At 36.1% G+C, this 18,030-nt stretch overlaps 1 pseudogene; it reads left to right on the top strand.

Moving 5' to 3' along the window:
* The first annotated feature begins 16,217 nt into the window (after nucleotides 1-16,217).
* LOC109680687 (olfactory receptor 7E178-like) lies at nucleotides 16,218-17,145 on the top strand (annotated as a pseudogene).
* Nucleotides 17,146-18,030: the final 885 nt, after the last annotated feature.

The following is an 18,030-nucleotide window of genomic DNA, read 5'->3' as shown; positions in this document are numbered from 1 at the left end:
ATTACTCCTATACCATGAGCACATCAAACACATTAAAGTTTTTGGTTTCCTTCCTTTGTCATATCCCTCCCATGTGAAGACTTTCTTTATTTTGACCCATGTCCCTTAATATTGCTGCATTTGTTTTTGGTTTACAATGCACATATGTGGGAGAACGTGGTTGTGGCTTTCTGAGCTTGGCTAACTTCACTTAAGGTGATTTTCTCCATGAGATACTTCCTTTGAAAAGGCTCTGTTCATTTCATTTGCCCATTTCTTCACTGGGTCATTGCTTTTTCTGAGTTTAGTTTTTTGAGCTCCCTGTATATTTTGTTATCAGTCCCTCATCTGATATGTAGCTGGTAAAGATTTTCTACCATTCTGTGGGCCTGTTCCATTTAGAAACCATTTTTTATTGTGTAGAAGCTTTTATAATGTCATATAGTCCCATTTGTTGATACGTTCTCTTAGTTGCTGAGCCAATTGATTTCTGCTGAGTAATTCATTGGCTATACCTTTTGGTTCTCGGGTATTCCCTGCTCTTTTCTGTACTAGCTTCAAGGTTTCAGCTCTAATATCAAAGCCCTTAATCCAGTTCAAGTGGATACTTGTATGAAGTGAAAGACATGGACCTAGTTTCAGTTTTCTGCAAGCAGATATCCAGCTTTCTGAACAACATTTATTGTAGAGGCTGTCTTTTCTCCATCATATGTTTTTGGTACTTTTGTCAAAAATTAGGTGGGCATAGCAACATGGATTCATATCTGGGACTTCTGTTCCACTGGTCTTTATATCTCTTTTTGTGTCAGTACCATGATGTTTTTATTACCATGGCTCTGTAGCATGGTTTGAAGTTGGGTATTGTGATACCTCCAGTATTGCTCTTTTTGCTCAGTATTGCCTTGACTGTTCCTAGCCTTTTGTGCTTCCAAATGAACCTTAGGGTGATTTCTCAATCTCTGTGATGAATAATATTAGGATTTTGGTGGGAATTGTGTTGAACATGTAGATTGCTTTTTGTAATGTAGCCAGTCTTCAATTGTTTGCTGTTTTCCTTGTAAAAGTCATTTATGTCCTTCATTAAGTTTATCCCTAGAGATTGTATTACTATTTTTGAGGTTATTATAAGTGGAAATATTTTCCTGTATTCTTTCTCAATCTGTTCATTGTTGATGTATAGAAGGGCTGTTGATTTTTGTAAATTGGTTTTGTATCCTGCTACTTTCATGAAGCTGTTTATGATGTCTAAAAGCTTTTTTGGGTGGAGTTTTTTGAGTCTTTCGAGTATAGGAACTTGTCACTTGTACAAAGGGATACATTGACTTCTTCCTTACCTATTTGTATTCCTTTTATTTTTTATTCCTGTCTTACAGCTTTGGCTAATAATTGCAAGATTATTTTGGATAGAAGCGAAGAGAGTGGGCACCCTTTTCTCATTCCTGACTTCAGGGGAAATGTTTTCAGTTTTTACCTATTAAGTATGATGTTAGTTAAATGTTTGCCATATATAACCTTTATTATGTTGAGGTACATTCTTTCTGTTCTTAGTTTGATCAGAGTTTTTGTCATGAAAGGGTGTTGAATTTTATCAAAGGCATTTTCTGCATCTATTGAGATGATCAAGTGGTTTTCTTCTTTGCTTCTGTTACTATGATGTATTACAGTTAATGACTTGCATGTGTGGAATCATCTGTGCATCCATGGGAAGAAGCTGAGTTGGTTAGGGTGTATCATCTTTTCTTACACGTTGTTGAATTCAGTTTTACATTATTATATTGAGGTTTATTTGGTGGTACTGGGGCATGAACTCAGGGTCTTCACCTTGAGCTACTCTGACAGCCCATTTTGTGATGAGTATTTTCAAGATAGGGTCACAGGAACTACTTTCCTGGCCTGGCTTTGAACCACAATCTTCCTGATCTCTGCCTTCTGAGTAGCTAAGATTGCAGAATTGTGTGGCTAGTGCCCGGCTTATGGAGATTTTTTGCATCTATGTTTTTAAAAACACTGGTCAGCAGTTCTCTGTTTTTGTTGGTTTGTCATTGTCTGGTTTTGGTATGAGTGTAATACTGGCTTCATCAAATGAGTTTGTCAGCTTTCCTTCCCTTTGTGTTTAGCAGAAATGTTTAAGGAGTATTGGTACTAGTTCTTTAAAGGTCTGGTAGAAGTCAGTAGAGTATTTGTCAGGTCTGAACTTCCTGTTTTTGGGAGACTGTACTATTTCTTCAATTTCATTACATGTAATAGATGTTTTTAGGTGGGTAATATCCTCTTGGTTTACTTTTGGGTAGTCAAAGTATGTACAAATTTGTCCATTTTTTCAAGATTTTCCAATTTAATGGAACATAGATTCTCAAATTAGTCTCTGATAATTCCCTGGATTTCCTTGGCTTTTGTTATTATCTCCTCCTTTTTGTATCTGGTTTTATTAGTTTTGTTATTTTCCTTGCTGCTTATAGTCAGATTTACTGGGGATTTGTCAATCTTGTTTATTTTTTCAAAGAACAAGCTTTTTGTTTTATTGATTCTATTGTATATCATTGATTTCAACCCATATTTTTATTATTTCTCTGCATCTGCTTCTTTTGGCTTAGGTTGTTCTTGTTTCTCTAGGAGTTTGAGATGCAGCATTATATTATTTGTTTGTGACCTTCCTGTGTTTTTAAAATACACACTCTTGACTATAAACTTTCACCTTAGAACTGTATTTTCTGTGTCCCATAGGTTCTGATAGGTTGTGTTTTCATTTTCATTAAATTCCAGGAAGTTTTTTTTATTTCCTTCCTTGTTTTTGCTGCTTCTTTTGTTGTTGAGTTCTAGTTTCATTGTGTTGTGGTCAGACAGTATACAGGGGTTATTTAAAATTTCTTATATTTGTTGAGAGTTTCTTTATGTCCTAAGATAGGGTCTATTTTGGAGAAATTTCCATGGGCTGCTGAAAAGAATGTATATTGTGCTGTTGCATGATAAAATACTCTGTAGACATCTATCAGGTCCATTAGATCTATGGTATCACTCAATTATAAAATTTCTTTGTTGTTTTTTTATCTGGATGTTGTTGATGGAAGAGTGTTAAAATCACCACTACCTCTGTGTTGGAGTCAGTCTGTGATTTTAATTCCATTACTGTATGTTCATTGATGTTATGTGCATAGGCATTGGGCAAATATACAATGGTAATTGTTATTTTATCTTGATGCATTGCTTTTTTTATTAATATGAAGTGACATTCTTTGTCTCTTCTGATTAATATAAGTCTGAAGTGCACTTTACCTGATATAAGCACTGCTACTTCTGACTGTTTTCACAGGCAATTACCCTCTGCTCTTTCACTCTAAGACAGTGTTTGTTTCTGTTAATAAAGTTGGTTTCTTGTAAACAACAGATTGTCAGGTGTTCTTTTTTAATCCACCTTTTGATGGTGGAGTTGAGTCCACTAACATTCAGTGTTACTATTAAGAGGCATGTGGTAATTCCTGCCATTTAGTTGTGTTTGATGTTTAAGGATGTGAGTGTGTGCAGCAGATTCAGTGCTTCTCTATGAGTTCTTGTCTGTTCTTCTAGGAAGTTTAATACTTCCTGTCCTTTCAGGATTATATTTTCTTCATCTTCTGGGTCTAGGATTTTTTTCAGAATGTTCTGTAGTGCTGGTATGGTGTTCATACACTGTTTTAGTTTCTGGTTATCATGGAAGATTTCTATTTAACCATCAATTTTGAATGATAGCTTTGCTGGGTAGACTATCCTAGGTCTGAAATTATTTTCCTTCAGTGCTTGAAATACCTCACTCCATGCCTTTCTTACTTTTAAGCTTTCTGTTGAGATAGCGGCTATCATTTTTGTGGGTTTACCTTTATATGTTATTTCATTTTTCTGTCTTACAACCTTCTTTATTCTTTCCTTTCACTTTTTGCTAGTTGTTTTAATAAGATGTCCTGGAGAATTTCTATTTTGGTCAATCTTTTTGGTGTCCTGAAGGCTTCTTGTACCTGAATTGTCATTTCTTTCTAGATATTTGGGAAATTTTCTCCTATTATTTTGCTGAGTATATTATATATGCCTTTGGATGGCACCTTTCTCCTTCTTCAATGCCCATGATTTCCAGGTTTAGTCTTTTAATGGATTAACTGAGTTCTTACATGTTTCTCTCACAGCTCTTCAGTCTTTTGTCTATGAATTCTTCTGTTTATTCTTTGATAGGTATTTCATCTTTTAATTTTGAAATTCTGTCTTCCATTTGTTCTAGTCTGCCAGAGTGGCTTTTTACTACTTTTTGAATTAAGGAACTTTTAATTTGCAGGTTTTCTGTGTGGCTCTTTTTTCATAGGTTTACATATCTTTGTTGAACTCCTCTTTTTCTTCCTTGTGCTGTCTTCTGTATTCCAAATATCATTTTTTTGTAGTCTCCTTTGGGAATTTGTTGAAGTCCTCTCTTGAGTTAATTTATTTGTTTCTGTGTCTTGTTAGTTTTTAAATTTTTGTTGTCTTAATATTCTTTGAGTTGGTTTTGTATATTCTCTGCCAGCTTCTCTCAGAACTCCATAATGAGAATCTCTGTGAGCTCCTTTATGAGCTTCTTTTTGAGCATCACATTATGGGTTTCACTGAGATAAGTAGATATACTTATCATCATTCTACTAGGGTCAGCTACAAGGTATTCACTTCCTTCTTTTTCTACTAAATCCTCTGTTGAACTGTTAGTCCTGTGAGGAGTTGTATTTTTCTGCCTTCTTCACACTATTCTATCCTGTGCTGTGTTCCTATGTTATTGATTTGACAGTTGAAACTTATAATCACCTGTTATCTTTCCCTTGAATTAGTTACTGTGCTGTGACTGGCATAGTTGCTAGCTAGGTTGATGTGCTATTTCTGTTCCCTGATCTGGAGGTTTAATTTACAATATCAAATTCACAGATTTAATACCAGACAAGTTATTTACATAATATATGGAGAACCCCTTGTTGATATCACCTATAAGGAGTCGAACTAGGGAGTAACGTTTGTTTGGGTAGAGTTAGATACTTAGGTAAATAATGCTGGGGACATCACAAATAGGGAAATGAGGTAAGGGGAACAGTGGTGTGAGATGTGGTGGCTACAGGATATTAGGGACCTTGTGTGTTTTAGGGTGTCATATAGTTGTTAGGGTGTAGACAGCTTATGTCAGGTATTGCAGAGTGATGGACATATAGGAGTAATATGTTGGGTTGGTACTGTTGACTAGTCAGCAAGTGGTGAATGTGGAGGAGGTAGGTCCAGTGGGTGACAGGTAGGGGGATGAGAGGAGGGGAGGGTGAAGACAGGAGAGAGAGGAAAGAAAGGGCAGAAATAATCGTTTTGGCAGAGAAGAGAAAGTGGGGCATGAGAGGGCTAAGCAGGTTGATATTTGGACAGAAAAGAAGTGGGAGCTAAATAACAGTAGATTGTAGCTAAAGAAAGGAAAGAAAGTGAAGAGAATAAGAATAAAGATAGGAAAGTAGCAGTAATGAAATTGAAAATACTAAATTAAAAAAGGGGAAAAAAGAAAAGAGAAAATAATCAGTTTGTTGAAAGCTCTGGACTTATTCCTTTGGCATCAAGTCCAGTTATTGGCACTTTTTCTTGGTGTTTTCTCAATGTCTCTGTTCCTTCTCAAAGTTGGTATGTGTCAATGGCTGCTGCTCCACTGTGTCGAACAGTTTAAGGGGGAGTTGACTCAGGGTTTTGAGCTCTCTGTTTCCTTGGTCTCATGAACTGTCTGGTACAGGAAGCATCTCTGAAGTTGTCTCAGCAGAATATTGGGTTGTGGGCAGTCATTGGTGCCTTCTGCCCACAGGGCAGGCTGCTATTGAGCTCTGTAGTTGCTCACTACCAGCTTCACCAAGGTGGTCAGATATGTTTCTGTTTACATCAGGCAGCAGTTGAGTTGCTCCACAGCAGCTTTGGTTCTGGCTAGCCAGCTCCTCCTCAAAGAAGATAGGGCAACTCAGTGTTGTGCCCCACCCACAGTTACAGGTTATAAGCTAATAGATCCAACACACCCTCACTCTTGGATGTTGGCATCTTGCCCTGTTCCCACTTTGGGTGTTTGGCTCCTCACTCATACCTCATACCCCACTCTGAGTGGTCAGTTCCTTGTTCTGCCCTTCTCCCTTCAGGCAGTAGTGAATTATGTTCTATTTCTATGGTGTTCAGTTTTGTTCAGGGGGATTGTGCAATCAGCCCACCAGCTGTGCTGGATTATGTTCCCTGGAGGGCAAGTGGTGTGTGGTGCTTGGGGTTGCAGATTTATTCCACTGGAGTTGGTTCCTTGCCAGCAGGGTATAACTGGGTTGTGTTTGTGTGAAATAGGTCTGGTATGTCACAGAGTCCAATTCAGTTTGATCCACATTCCTCTTATTTTTCTGAAAATTTTTTTAAAGGAGGTAAAAACAGCCAGTGACTTTTTCAGAGGCAGTCTGTCCAGCAACGGTGCTGGTGCTGAGCTGGATCTTCCCTAGCTGTTAATGTGCAATTAAAAGTATATTTAAGGTTCAGTGGTTGAACCCTATGTGTTGGCAATAATTTAGTTAGCTAAAAGAATCAGAATTACACAAATATAGTTACAATTTCTAGAATGTTTCTGAAATTGTGGAGCTCAGGATTTCTGTTTTCATTCTTCAATATGCCATCATGGAATCTCCCTTTGTTTGTTTTCTTTGTAACAGCCATTTTTACTGTGATAAGGTGGAATATTATTATAATTTTGACTTTCATTTCATTGCTGGCTGAGCATATTGAACAATTTTAATATATTTATTGATGATTTGTACTTTTCATTTGAAAAATTTTCAGTTCTATTGCCCATTTATGGATTAAATTACTTGCTTTTTGTTTACTTTTTTGAATTTTTTAATAAAAAATAAAAATTCACCTGTGCCAGGTGAATATCTTACAATGATTCTGTCACATTCTGTAGGCTATTTCTACACTGATTTTTTCTTTTGGTGTTTGGAAATTTTAAAATTTGATACAGTCCCATTCGTGAATTCATTAACTTATTCTGTAAGCAAATTGAGTCCTATTCAGGATACATTATCAAATTTGCATTTTAAATCATTTCCCCTATTCTTCAACCAGCATTTTCAAAGTTTACATAACTTACATAAAGTCTTCAATCAATTTCCAATTGATGTTTGTACAAAGTGAGAGACAGTCATCTAGCTTCAGTCATTTACATGTGTCTGTCCAGTTTTCTCAGAATCATTTTTTAGATGCTGTCTTTTCTCCACTGCATGGATTTGGCATGCTTGTTATTGTAGTTTTCTGGGTTTGTTTATGGGTTTCCTATTCCATTGGTCTACATTTTTTGTAGCAATACCATTTTTTTAAACTATAGCTCTGTAGTATGGCTTGAGTTAATATTTTGTGAATCTTTCACTCTTTTTGCTCAAGATTCCATAGGCTATTCAGGAGCCATTTTGATTCTATATGTATTTTAGGATTGATATTTCTGTATCTGTGAAGATGGTCACTGAAATTTTGAAGGTTATTACATTGAATTTTTAAATGAATTTTGATAATATGGCCATTTAAATAAAGTTATTCCATCAGTCAATGAAAATGGGAGGTCTTTCCATCTTCTAATGTCTTGTACAATTTTTTTCTCCAGTGTTTTATAGTTTTCATTGTAAAGAACTTTAACATCTTTGACTAGATTTATACCAAGCTATTTTTGAGGGTATTATGAACAGGATTGCTTTCCTGAACTTTGTTTTTGGTTGGATGGGGTTTGAACTCATGTCTTAGCACTTGCAAAACATACACTCTACCGATGGAACCATGCTTTGCTATGATTATTTTGGAGATGGAAGTCTCATGAACCATTTTCCTGATCCTCCTGACCTCAGTCTCCCAAGTAACCAGAATTACAGGCATGAGTCACTGGTGCCTGTTCCTGACTTCTTTTTCAGTTAATTCATTGGTATATAGAAAATGTATTGAATTTCATATGTTGATTTTGGATTTTTCCTTTTTGTTGAAAGTGTATATCAGATCTGAGAATCCTTTAGTTGGTTCTTTAGGATTTTTCAATTATATTATGGTACCATTTGCAAGCAGCAATAGTTTGAATTCCTTTCTTTTTTTTATCCCTTTTCTTTCTTTCTCTTACTTTGCTATTCTAAGAAGAGGGACAACTCTTAAATCTTGTTTATCTTAGATGAAAATGTTCTGATGGAGATTGAGATCTGAGCAGAATTTTGAACAGCTTAAAAGATCATCCTGTGATTCTTACCTCCTGTGTTCATGTCTGGTATATCACAATCTTGCTGTGTGTGTTGAATCTGGTGACTTCCTTCAAATGAATAGAATTTAGAAAAATTCTAGACATACTATTGGAATGTCTTTTCCAACATTGATATGGTAGATTACTCAGATTGCTTATTTTCAGCCCTCTCCTGTTCCCTACCTTATTGCTATGATGGAAGCCATCTGTCATGTTGTCAGTCACCTGATGGAGAAGCTTTTATCAAGCATAGTGACAGAATCTTATGCTCCTAGGGAACTGGTTCCTACCAATACTCCTATGAGTTAGCTTGTAATTGGATCACCTACTACTCAGGCCTGAAGACCACTGCAGACATGGCCTATATTTTGCCAGTCAAAATTGGTTTTTGGCAGTTCTTAGGTTTGAACTCAAGGCCTCATAATTGCAAGGCAGGTGCTCTTGGAAATTGAATCAGAGTCTTCATATAGAAGACCCAATTCTCTATAAACTTCATGAACTATTCAGAGGACTCACATGTAAGCACATCGTATGTTGTTCTCTTTAATTGAAAAAATTGTCTGATTTCATAAGATCACTACATCTTGGAAGTCAGAAGAGTACAATTGAACCTCCTCCTGGGAGAGGAAGGATCAGGCCTTACCTGTAATACTGACTTTGCTCATTTTCTTTCTCAATTATGACTAAGAATCCCATAGAGATTTGGAAAACACTAACAAATTTGACTAATTATTAATTCTGTGTGTTGAGATACAAGGTCAGAATAATAAATACTCTGTCTCCCTACTATATACTTTGCCAGCTCCAGCATAGTGGACCCTCTATCTGTATCCCTTCTTCCAAGGTTCATCAACTGCATGAAGCGGCTCGTGTCTGTCTTTGTCTTCCTGCCAGTACTGGTGTAGAACCTGTACCACCACCACACATGAAGTGGGGGAAGAAAAACAGCTAAGTTCCCTTTGATTATGTCCCAGCAAAGAAGCAGTGCAGCCCAGTAAGTACAAATGAAGAGGCTGGATGCAGGAAAGACTCGGGAACATTACTTCTTCATCCACTGGAGTAGCAGGATATTTGAGGAAGCTAGAAATGAGAGTGGTGGAATGCAATGTTTTTGCTCAGAAGCCTATGAATGTTTATGATCTTAACTATGGTGAAGGTATGAGAATTCTCCTGGAATTAGCAGGAGAAAATTAGCTAATTTTCTTCACATAAGACTTTTGAGTTATGTAGACATCTCTCCTACCAGAGTAGGAAATAGGTGTCTCTAACGTTTCCCCTAAGCATTAAAAGGATCATGAAGGTTGTGATGACAGTAATAATATAGAACCAGGAATTAGAGCTTTTGATTTGGGCTTCCAAATGCCAGTCTCTAACCTTAGTTTTTATAATGCAATGTGTTAGCTATTGTCTGTATAACTAAACTCTCTCCTCTGTCAAAAAGAAAAAAGTAATGGCATGCATTACCATTATATTACATATGTGGATAAAAGCAGAGCATTTAATGTAATTTTTCCTATGTGTTGGCTTGCAGTGGAATGAATTCAGGTTTGAATCTATACAATGAGACCCCGTCCTTACTGAACCTAACTGTGTTCTTTCCTATTAACCCAATTGCAATTTTTTCCTGTACACAGTGTCTCCTGATTACTGTTCTGTTCTCTTTACATTTCTGGTAGATCACAGCAGAGAGCAATACATGCTCCTATTGTGTCAGCTATAGGAAAAATAGTTGAAATTATAATGGGGAATCAAAATCCTTGAATTTGCCTCTGCTGACCACTGACTCTTTCACTCATTTACTTTATACCCTATCTGTAACTTAGATGGACAAAGAGTTATGGTGTTGGATTCTGTTCTTGTCTGGGAAGAAAACAGTCAAGGAAGCAGCTTTAGAAATTTCTAATCCATCCATAGTGTTTTGATTAAACCCTCCTAAGTATAGGAAAACAGTGTGTTTCTTTGCTTGAACCTGAGACCAATAGTTTAACTTTGAATGTATGTGTTCTATGATACTTGTGTGATCCTACAAGCACTTTTAACCTGTTAGAGTCTGAATGTGGATTGTCTCTGGTTGACACAGTTGCCTTGAGGAAGAATTAAATATTGTTTTATTGAACATATGATTTAACATGTGGTAGATTTATTTTGAATGAGAAAGTAAATTTTAGGAATTACTATCATTAGTATGTTAACAAGACTGTGTACCATATCCTTCAACTAAAATATTCTGCATCAGAAGCATTAAGTTTACCCAGATTGCACAAAGACCATTTAATTTTATTATTTTGATTATTAGGACTTTTATTAGTATTTGAAGTGTTGGTCATCAAGCCTTCATTTGCTTCCATGCTAGGCAAGAGGTCTACCACTGAGCTACACCCCTAGCCCAGATTGTATTATTTTTGTTTTTATAGAAACAGATTATTTTGTTGTTGCTTTTTTTGTGACAGGGCCTAATTGTGCAATGTAGGCTACCTGGAACTCCCAACCCATTTCCTGAGCCTCCAAATGCTAGGATAATACTCATGCACCACCGCACCCAGGCAGAAGTAGAGGTTTTTTCCTTTTCCTATTTTTTTTGAGACTATGTCTTACTATGTAGTGCAGGCTGGTCTTGAAAATGTAAACCTCCTTATTTGGCATATGAAAAACTGGGATTGTAGGCATAACACACTACACCAAGTCTAGATTTATTTTCTTTTTTCATGGTACTGGAGCATGAATTCAGGTCCTTCACCTTGAGCTACTCTGCTAACACTTTTTGTGATGGGTCTTTCACCCAGGCTGGCTAAGAACTTCAATCCTCCTGATCTCTGCTTCCTGAGTAGCTAGGATTACAGCTGTGAGCCATCAGCACCAGGCATAGATGTGTTTTCTTAATACCTGGAGGTCAATAATTGGCTTTCACTTATTCCTGATGTCCCAGAACCTATACTTTGCTTGGTTTAATGGAGGCTATAAGAGCATTAACATCTATGAGATATTTAGGAGGAGCCCAATGTGGTGGCATATATCATTACCCCAGCACTCAGTAGCTAAGGTAGAAAGATGGCAAGTTTGAGACCAGGATGGGTACATAATGAGTTAAGGCCAGCCTACAGATTGTGGTTACAGATTGGGATTATCTCAGAAAAAAAGGAAAAAAGAACAAACACCAACCAAAATATTGACTAGATACTTTCTTGATTCAAAGAAACAGATTGTATGAAATATGGCATTCATATACTGAGATTTTTCTCAACTGTGCTTTCACTCCTTCTAGCTCTGTAGCTCAAACCAACTAGTACCTATAGCACAGATTTCTCATGGGAATCACCATTGTCCTTTTTTTGTTTATTTATTTTTTGTTCATTTATTCACATGTGCATACATTGTTTGGGTCATTTCTCCACCCTGCTTCCTCCCCCATTTCCCCCCACCTCAGATTCAGGCAGGTCCCGTTCTTCCTTTATCACTGATTTTGTTGAAGAAAAGACATATTCATAATAAGGAAGACAAAGCATTTTTGATAGTTGAGTTAAGGATAGCTATACAGAAGGATTCATACTATTACTTTCATGTACCCATGTATTATGACCTATGTTGATTCAACTCTAACTGATCTTTACATTGGTTCCTGATCCCCTGCTCATGATAATCTGTCACTTTAAGGTTTCTGTATTAGCTCTTCTGGAGTGGGGACATCAAACACTTTCATGTTTTGGGTTTTCTACCTATTCCTGTATCTCCTGTATGTGCTCTCCCTTTTTCTTGTGATACAAGTCCAACCTACAATTTTCATGTATAAAAATTGTGGTAATAATCAAAATTTTTCAAAAGAGAGAGACAGAAGGCAAAAAGGAATACATCATATTGCATGGTCTTTCACACATTTTAGGATTTTTACTCTTGATATAAAGTAGGTCTGCAACATGATGATTTTCTATTTCTCTGTGATGTAATGGAATGAAAGATTTTCATATATTTTATTGTATTTCATCAACACACCTGTAAATTCTACTGTGATGGGGGGGTGAGTTGACACATTTCTCTGTTGTCAGTGACTCAGGAGACACTGAAGATGGATGACCAATTGAGCCCGAGAAGTAAAACCAGACTTGGCAACATAGCAAGACCTCATCTCAAAAAAAATAATGATTCAGCTTTTCAAAACATTGCAAATGCTAGTTGTGGTAGTAGTCCATGCCTGTGATCACTGTACTTGGAAAACTGATGTGACAGGATTCCAAATTCATGGCTCACCTGTGATACATAAAAAAACACAATCTGAAAACATCTGTGAAAATATGTGGTAAGTGTGAAACCTCAACTATATCCCATACATACTCATTGAACATGAGTATTGTCAATCCTATGGTTCTCTCTGAGAATATTGCTGTATTCTCTATGCTGGGAATTTCCCATTCTCTATACATGGGAAATTTTACAAAGACCTTATGGAAAGCCCATTGTTTGACAGAACTCAGGGATATTATTGATTGTATACTTTGAAAATACCTTCAAATTTTGATTATGTAAGTGTTTTCTTTTGGGAAATAGATGTATATAATTAATAATAGAATGCAGTGTACCAACTTTTAAATCTGAAAACCGTGTCTCATGAGTATACCTTATAGAGATTCTTACTTGTGAATACTAGAGTGGAAGAAAAATTTTCTTAGGAGCATTGTCATAAATTGAAAAAATAGAATAAAAGTTATTCTTTAGGTAATACTATGCATCATTCAAAGTGTTTACCATAGTCATATACAACTCACAGAAAGGTGTAGAATACAATATGTGCAAATAAGGCTTCTCAGGCAATAATATTTGCAGATGAAATATTTGGTAATTTTTGTATAAAAATTCTTCATGGTTATTAATTAATTCTAATGGTTGAAAAGATTACCAAAAATCCCTCTCCCACTAAATTCTTAAGAGTGTTTGTCTTTGAGAAGCTAAATTTCAGAGGAAAGGGATCATGCAGAGATAGCAAAAAGATGCAAAATATTTATACACATTAAGTAGGAATTCTGACATTGGCATGGCAGCACACATCTGTAATTTCAGCACTCAGGTGGCTAAGTCAGGAGTATCACAAGTTTGAGGCCAGCTTGGGATACATTTTAAGACTCTGCCTCAAAAAAGTTGTGGAGGACGTATTATTACATAATCATACATTTCATATATTAGTGGATATTAATGTTAATACAATCATAGAGCATTCAATTCAAAATTCTTGACTCTGTTTCTCTACCCTGACTCTATGTTAGTATGTCTTTACAACTTATGTGTAACAGTTCTAACTTAATTGGTTGTAGGATGTGTGCAATACATCAGCAAGTTTAAAAAGATTAACAGGTGGCTATAATGATAAACTACTGTTGACCACCACTGTGTAAGCACTTTGTTGTTATTATTTCATTTAATCTGTTATAGCATCCCTATATGATTAGGTACCAATGGAAAAATTTTCCCTTTAACCATACAGGTTTTTCAGATGGGGCTATGAAAATTAGATTGACAAAAATAAAATCCATATACAAAAGTAATAGAAGATTATTTAATTTTGGTTCTGGGGGACTTGACAAACGTGAGACTCTGAATTCATACACTAATACTGTAAAAATAGGGTTTTTTCTTCACACATATTCACACAAACACTCAGTAACAATTAAGTCAAATTGAAATTTAGGATTGCAACCAGCTTGGTGGTTCACACTTGTAATGCCATCACTTGGTAGGAAGATTATAAGTTTTAGGCCAGCTCCACTGTGAGACCCTCTCTCAAAAATACCAGGAGAAAAACAAAACATTTTAATAAAAAATGAAAAAATTAAAAGTGACTATAGCAAATATCTTTAGGCTTTTAGCAGTGTTGGCAAATTCAGGGAAGAATAATCTATGTGGAGACTGAGGACTGAGTCCTTAACGACTGATCAAAACATGGCTCACAGTATAGATCTCCCTGATGAATTGTTTGAAAGAAAAATGTCCAGATTTATCTACAGGCATTTAGTCTTCCAGTATTCCAGATAGAAATATGAGAACCAAACCTTTACAAGTTTGTGTCTGCATTAAGACAAATAGCGGGATTGTAGAAATTTTTTTATATCTGTTTCTTCTTAACTGCATTTAGTATAATTATTCTTTATGTCAATGGACATATTTTAGGCTGACATATTCTGTTACTCTTCAGTAACTTCAATCAACATACCCATTTTAAAAATGAGCAAACTACTCATGTGTTTGCAGCATTATTCTGTTTCTTTCTTTTGCATTCTTCTCTAACTCAAGTGAACTTTTAAAATTATAATTATTAATATTACATATTAATGAAAAATATGTATTATGAAAATAAAAATATGACATTATATTTTCCTTTATAAGAAAAATGGTGATTTGAAATGCCTCAGTAACTGACTTCCTGGTAATGTAATTCTCCAATAAGAAAGGATTGTTTTAAAAGATCTGAAGCTCTCATAGAAAGGTCAAATGAAGATTGCAGAACTGGCACTGGCTTTGGAGACACTAAATCTGCATTATTCAAGTGTACACAAGAAAGTTGCACTTGATGTAAAACCAACCCTCCACAAATGTTTGGGATAAATGATGCATTTAGGTAGTTTTTATCATTCACTGCAAACAACAACAGTAGAAAAACAAGACATGAACTCACCCTCCAATGTTTCCTTGAGATTCTGTAGCATCTATCAAAAATATCACTGCAGGGTTGGGGACAGAGCTGAATGATTGAGTGCTTGCCTAGCACTGCCAAGTCCCAGGGTTACATCTCCAGCATGACCAAAAAGCAAAAAAAAAAAAAAGAAAAGAAAAAAGTGTAAAAAAGAAAAATAAGTGGAGTGAACCATTAAAAGATAATTGTTGCTTAAACACTGGTGCCTTGTAAGTTAGTACTAACTTCAGATGAGTGGTATTCTATGATTTCTTTGGCATTTAACTAAAATGTACATATTTATCCAAGTTTGGAACCCATGATCATCAAATATATGTTTCTGTTACTTATGAAAAGACATTTACTGGATTTTTCACTATGCTTCATAAAGATGGTCTGCCATACAATACATGGAGAAAATTTGTGAAATATTTAGAATATAAGAATAGTATTTGATTATCAATATTTGCCATAAATTCAGAATCCAACTACTGCAGCTCTTTTAAGGTAGGAATTCACAATGCAAGTCCAGGAAACTTCTTGATTCTTGTTCTTAAATAAGAATGATTTTTTTTCTTCAGAAGAGATGAAAAGCAAATATAATTTCATGTTTCCTTTAAGAGTAGAGAATATATATTTTACTGTGTTTATGAATTTACTGTGTTTATGAATTTACTATATCAAACCATCTTTGATCCTCTACTATTCCTTGACATAGACATTTTAGAATGGATGGATGCAGAAACAAGTAAATGGCATAGAATCCCATGAAGAAAGAATGAGAAGAGTTTGACACCACTGAGATATGTTGAAAAGCACATGATCCTCACAAAATTATGTTCATTGTTACTATAATGAAATACCTGATTCAGACAAGTTCTATTTAAAAAAAGTTTACTTAGTTCTCCACTTTGAGGTCTTCAACTTGAAACAGTATATCACTGGCTCCAATGAGGGACACATGATAGATGGCAGTAGGAAAGAAATGACATCTTTCTTCCTCCCTTCCTTACTTTCTTTTTCCCTTCCTTCCAACCCCTGTCTGTGCCTTTATTTTCTTGCTTGAAGTACTGAGGACGGAACAGAGGGCATTGGGTATCTACTGATTTTCCACTGAGCTACACCTCAGCCAGTATTCGATTACTAAAACTATCCATTCTTTTGAACTGACTGTGCAGCACCCAAATGTCTCTTTGGAGGACATATTTAAACGTCATCCAAACCATTGTAATACTCAAGTCTGATACTATATTTGAGGTGCTTGAGTCCAAAATTGAAACACTTAGCTGTTTGCTTCTATGCTGTTGCATTTATTCCAACAAAAGGTGTCCTAGCTACATGAAACCACAGAATTTAACAGGCATCTTGGAATTTCAACTTCTGGGATTCTCTGATGATTGAGAACTGCAGCCCCTTTTTTGGGCTATTCTTGACAGTGTATGTGATCACAGTGCTTGGGAATCTGCTCATCATTCCAGCAGTCAGCTCACATTCACACCTCCATACTCCCATGTACTTCTTTATCTCTAACCTGTCTTTGGCTGATATTGGCTTCAGTAGTACTACAATTCCCCAAATGCTGATGAACCTCCAGACACACAGAAAATCCATCACCTATACAGGCTGCTTAATTCAGGTGTCCTTTTTTTTCCTTTTTGGATGTTTGGACTGTCTACTCTTGTCTTTAATGTCCTATGACTGACTGGTGGCCATTTGTTAGCCTTGACACTGCCCCATCATCATGAGCCCCTGCAAGTGTGGCTTGTTAATACTGGTATCATTTTCAATTAGTGTTTTGGACTCCCTGGTACACTGCTTAATGATATCACAACTTACTTTCTGTACAGATGTAGAAATCCCCCATTCCTTCTGTGACCCTCCTCAACTCCTTAAGATTTCCTGTGATTATATCACAACAAATAACATAGTGATCTATCTTATTGGTGCTATCTTTGGAGGTGTTCCAGTGTCAGGGATTCTTTACTCTTATATAAGAATTATATCCTCTGTTCTGAGCCTACCATCGATCAGTGGGAAATGCAAAGCCTTCTCTACCTGTGGTTCTCACCTGTCACTTGTGTGTGTATTTTATGGCACAGCCTTTGGAGCGTACTTCAGCTCAGTTGTCTCACATGCCCCTGGGAAGGTTATGGTGGCCTCAGTGATGTACACCATGGTCACACCCATGCTGAACCCCTTTGTCTACAGTTCGAGGAACAGGGACATCAAGAGGGCCCTTTGGAGGGCTTTCAGCAGAGCAGCCTAACATCATTAACTTGGCTATATTTTTTTTTGGTGTTTGCAGTAAAATTGGAAAACCAAAGATCTAGAATTTGAAAATTTTCCCACTTGCCCATGTAATTAATTAGCTCTCATATATTTTATTCCATTTTATATTGTATACATGAATACTGCTCTATTTAGATATGGTATAGTTTAGAACATTTTTAGTTGTACACAAATGTGATATTGTGGTATTTCTATCAAGAACCCAATGTATTTTGATCAAGTTCACTTCCTCTGTTACTGTTTCTTATCCATCTCCTATGTTTTAAAACAATTTTGACATGTGTCTTTATATAATTTGGACAGTCAATATCCACAATACCCATATGTTTAAGGCTTGGTCTATGTTCTGTGGCACTATTAGGAAGTAGTTTATCCCTTAGAAATTGGGGCCCTGTTGGAGGATTTGGGTTATTGTCAGAGTTCCCTGAAAGCGAATTGCTAGAACTAAGTATCTCCCTCTTTGATTTTTAGCCGTCATGAGGTGCACAGGCTTTCTCTGCCACATATTCCCTGTAATTGATGTACACTGCCATGACAGGACCCAAATAACTAGGCAAAGTGTCTATGGATTTAAACTTCTAACACTAGTGATGGAAATAAAAATTTTCACCTTTTAATTTAATTATCTCAGGCATTTTTTCACATTTGTGGAATTCTAATGAGGAAAACCTTTAATGAAATATGGAGAAATTCTGGGATTCTACATCTATCAAGAGCTGCCTACCATCTCTTCTGTGTCTGTCATTGATGACCAAGTCATCCTGGAAACATTCACACATCTCCTTGAAATATGCATTGAATTCTCACAGTCCATATGTTCTATCCATAAAATTTGTGCAATGATCAAATGTATCAATGCAGG

This window comes from Castor canadensis, chromosome 14 (genome assembly GCF_047511655.1).
Source record: "Castor canadensis chromosome 14, mCasCan1.hap1v2, whole genome shotgun sequence".
Lineage (NCBI taxonomy): Eukaryota > Metazoa > Chordata > Mammalia > Rodentia > Castoridae > Castor > Castor canadensis.
Note: the sequence above shows the minus strand (reverse complement) of the source record. Positions and strands in the feature narration are given on the sequence as shown.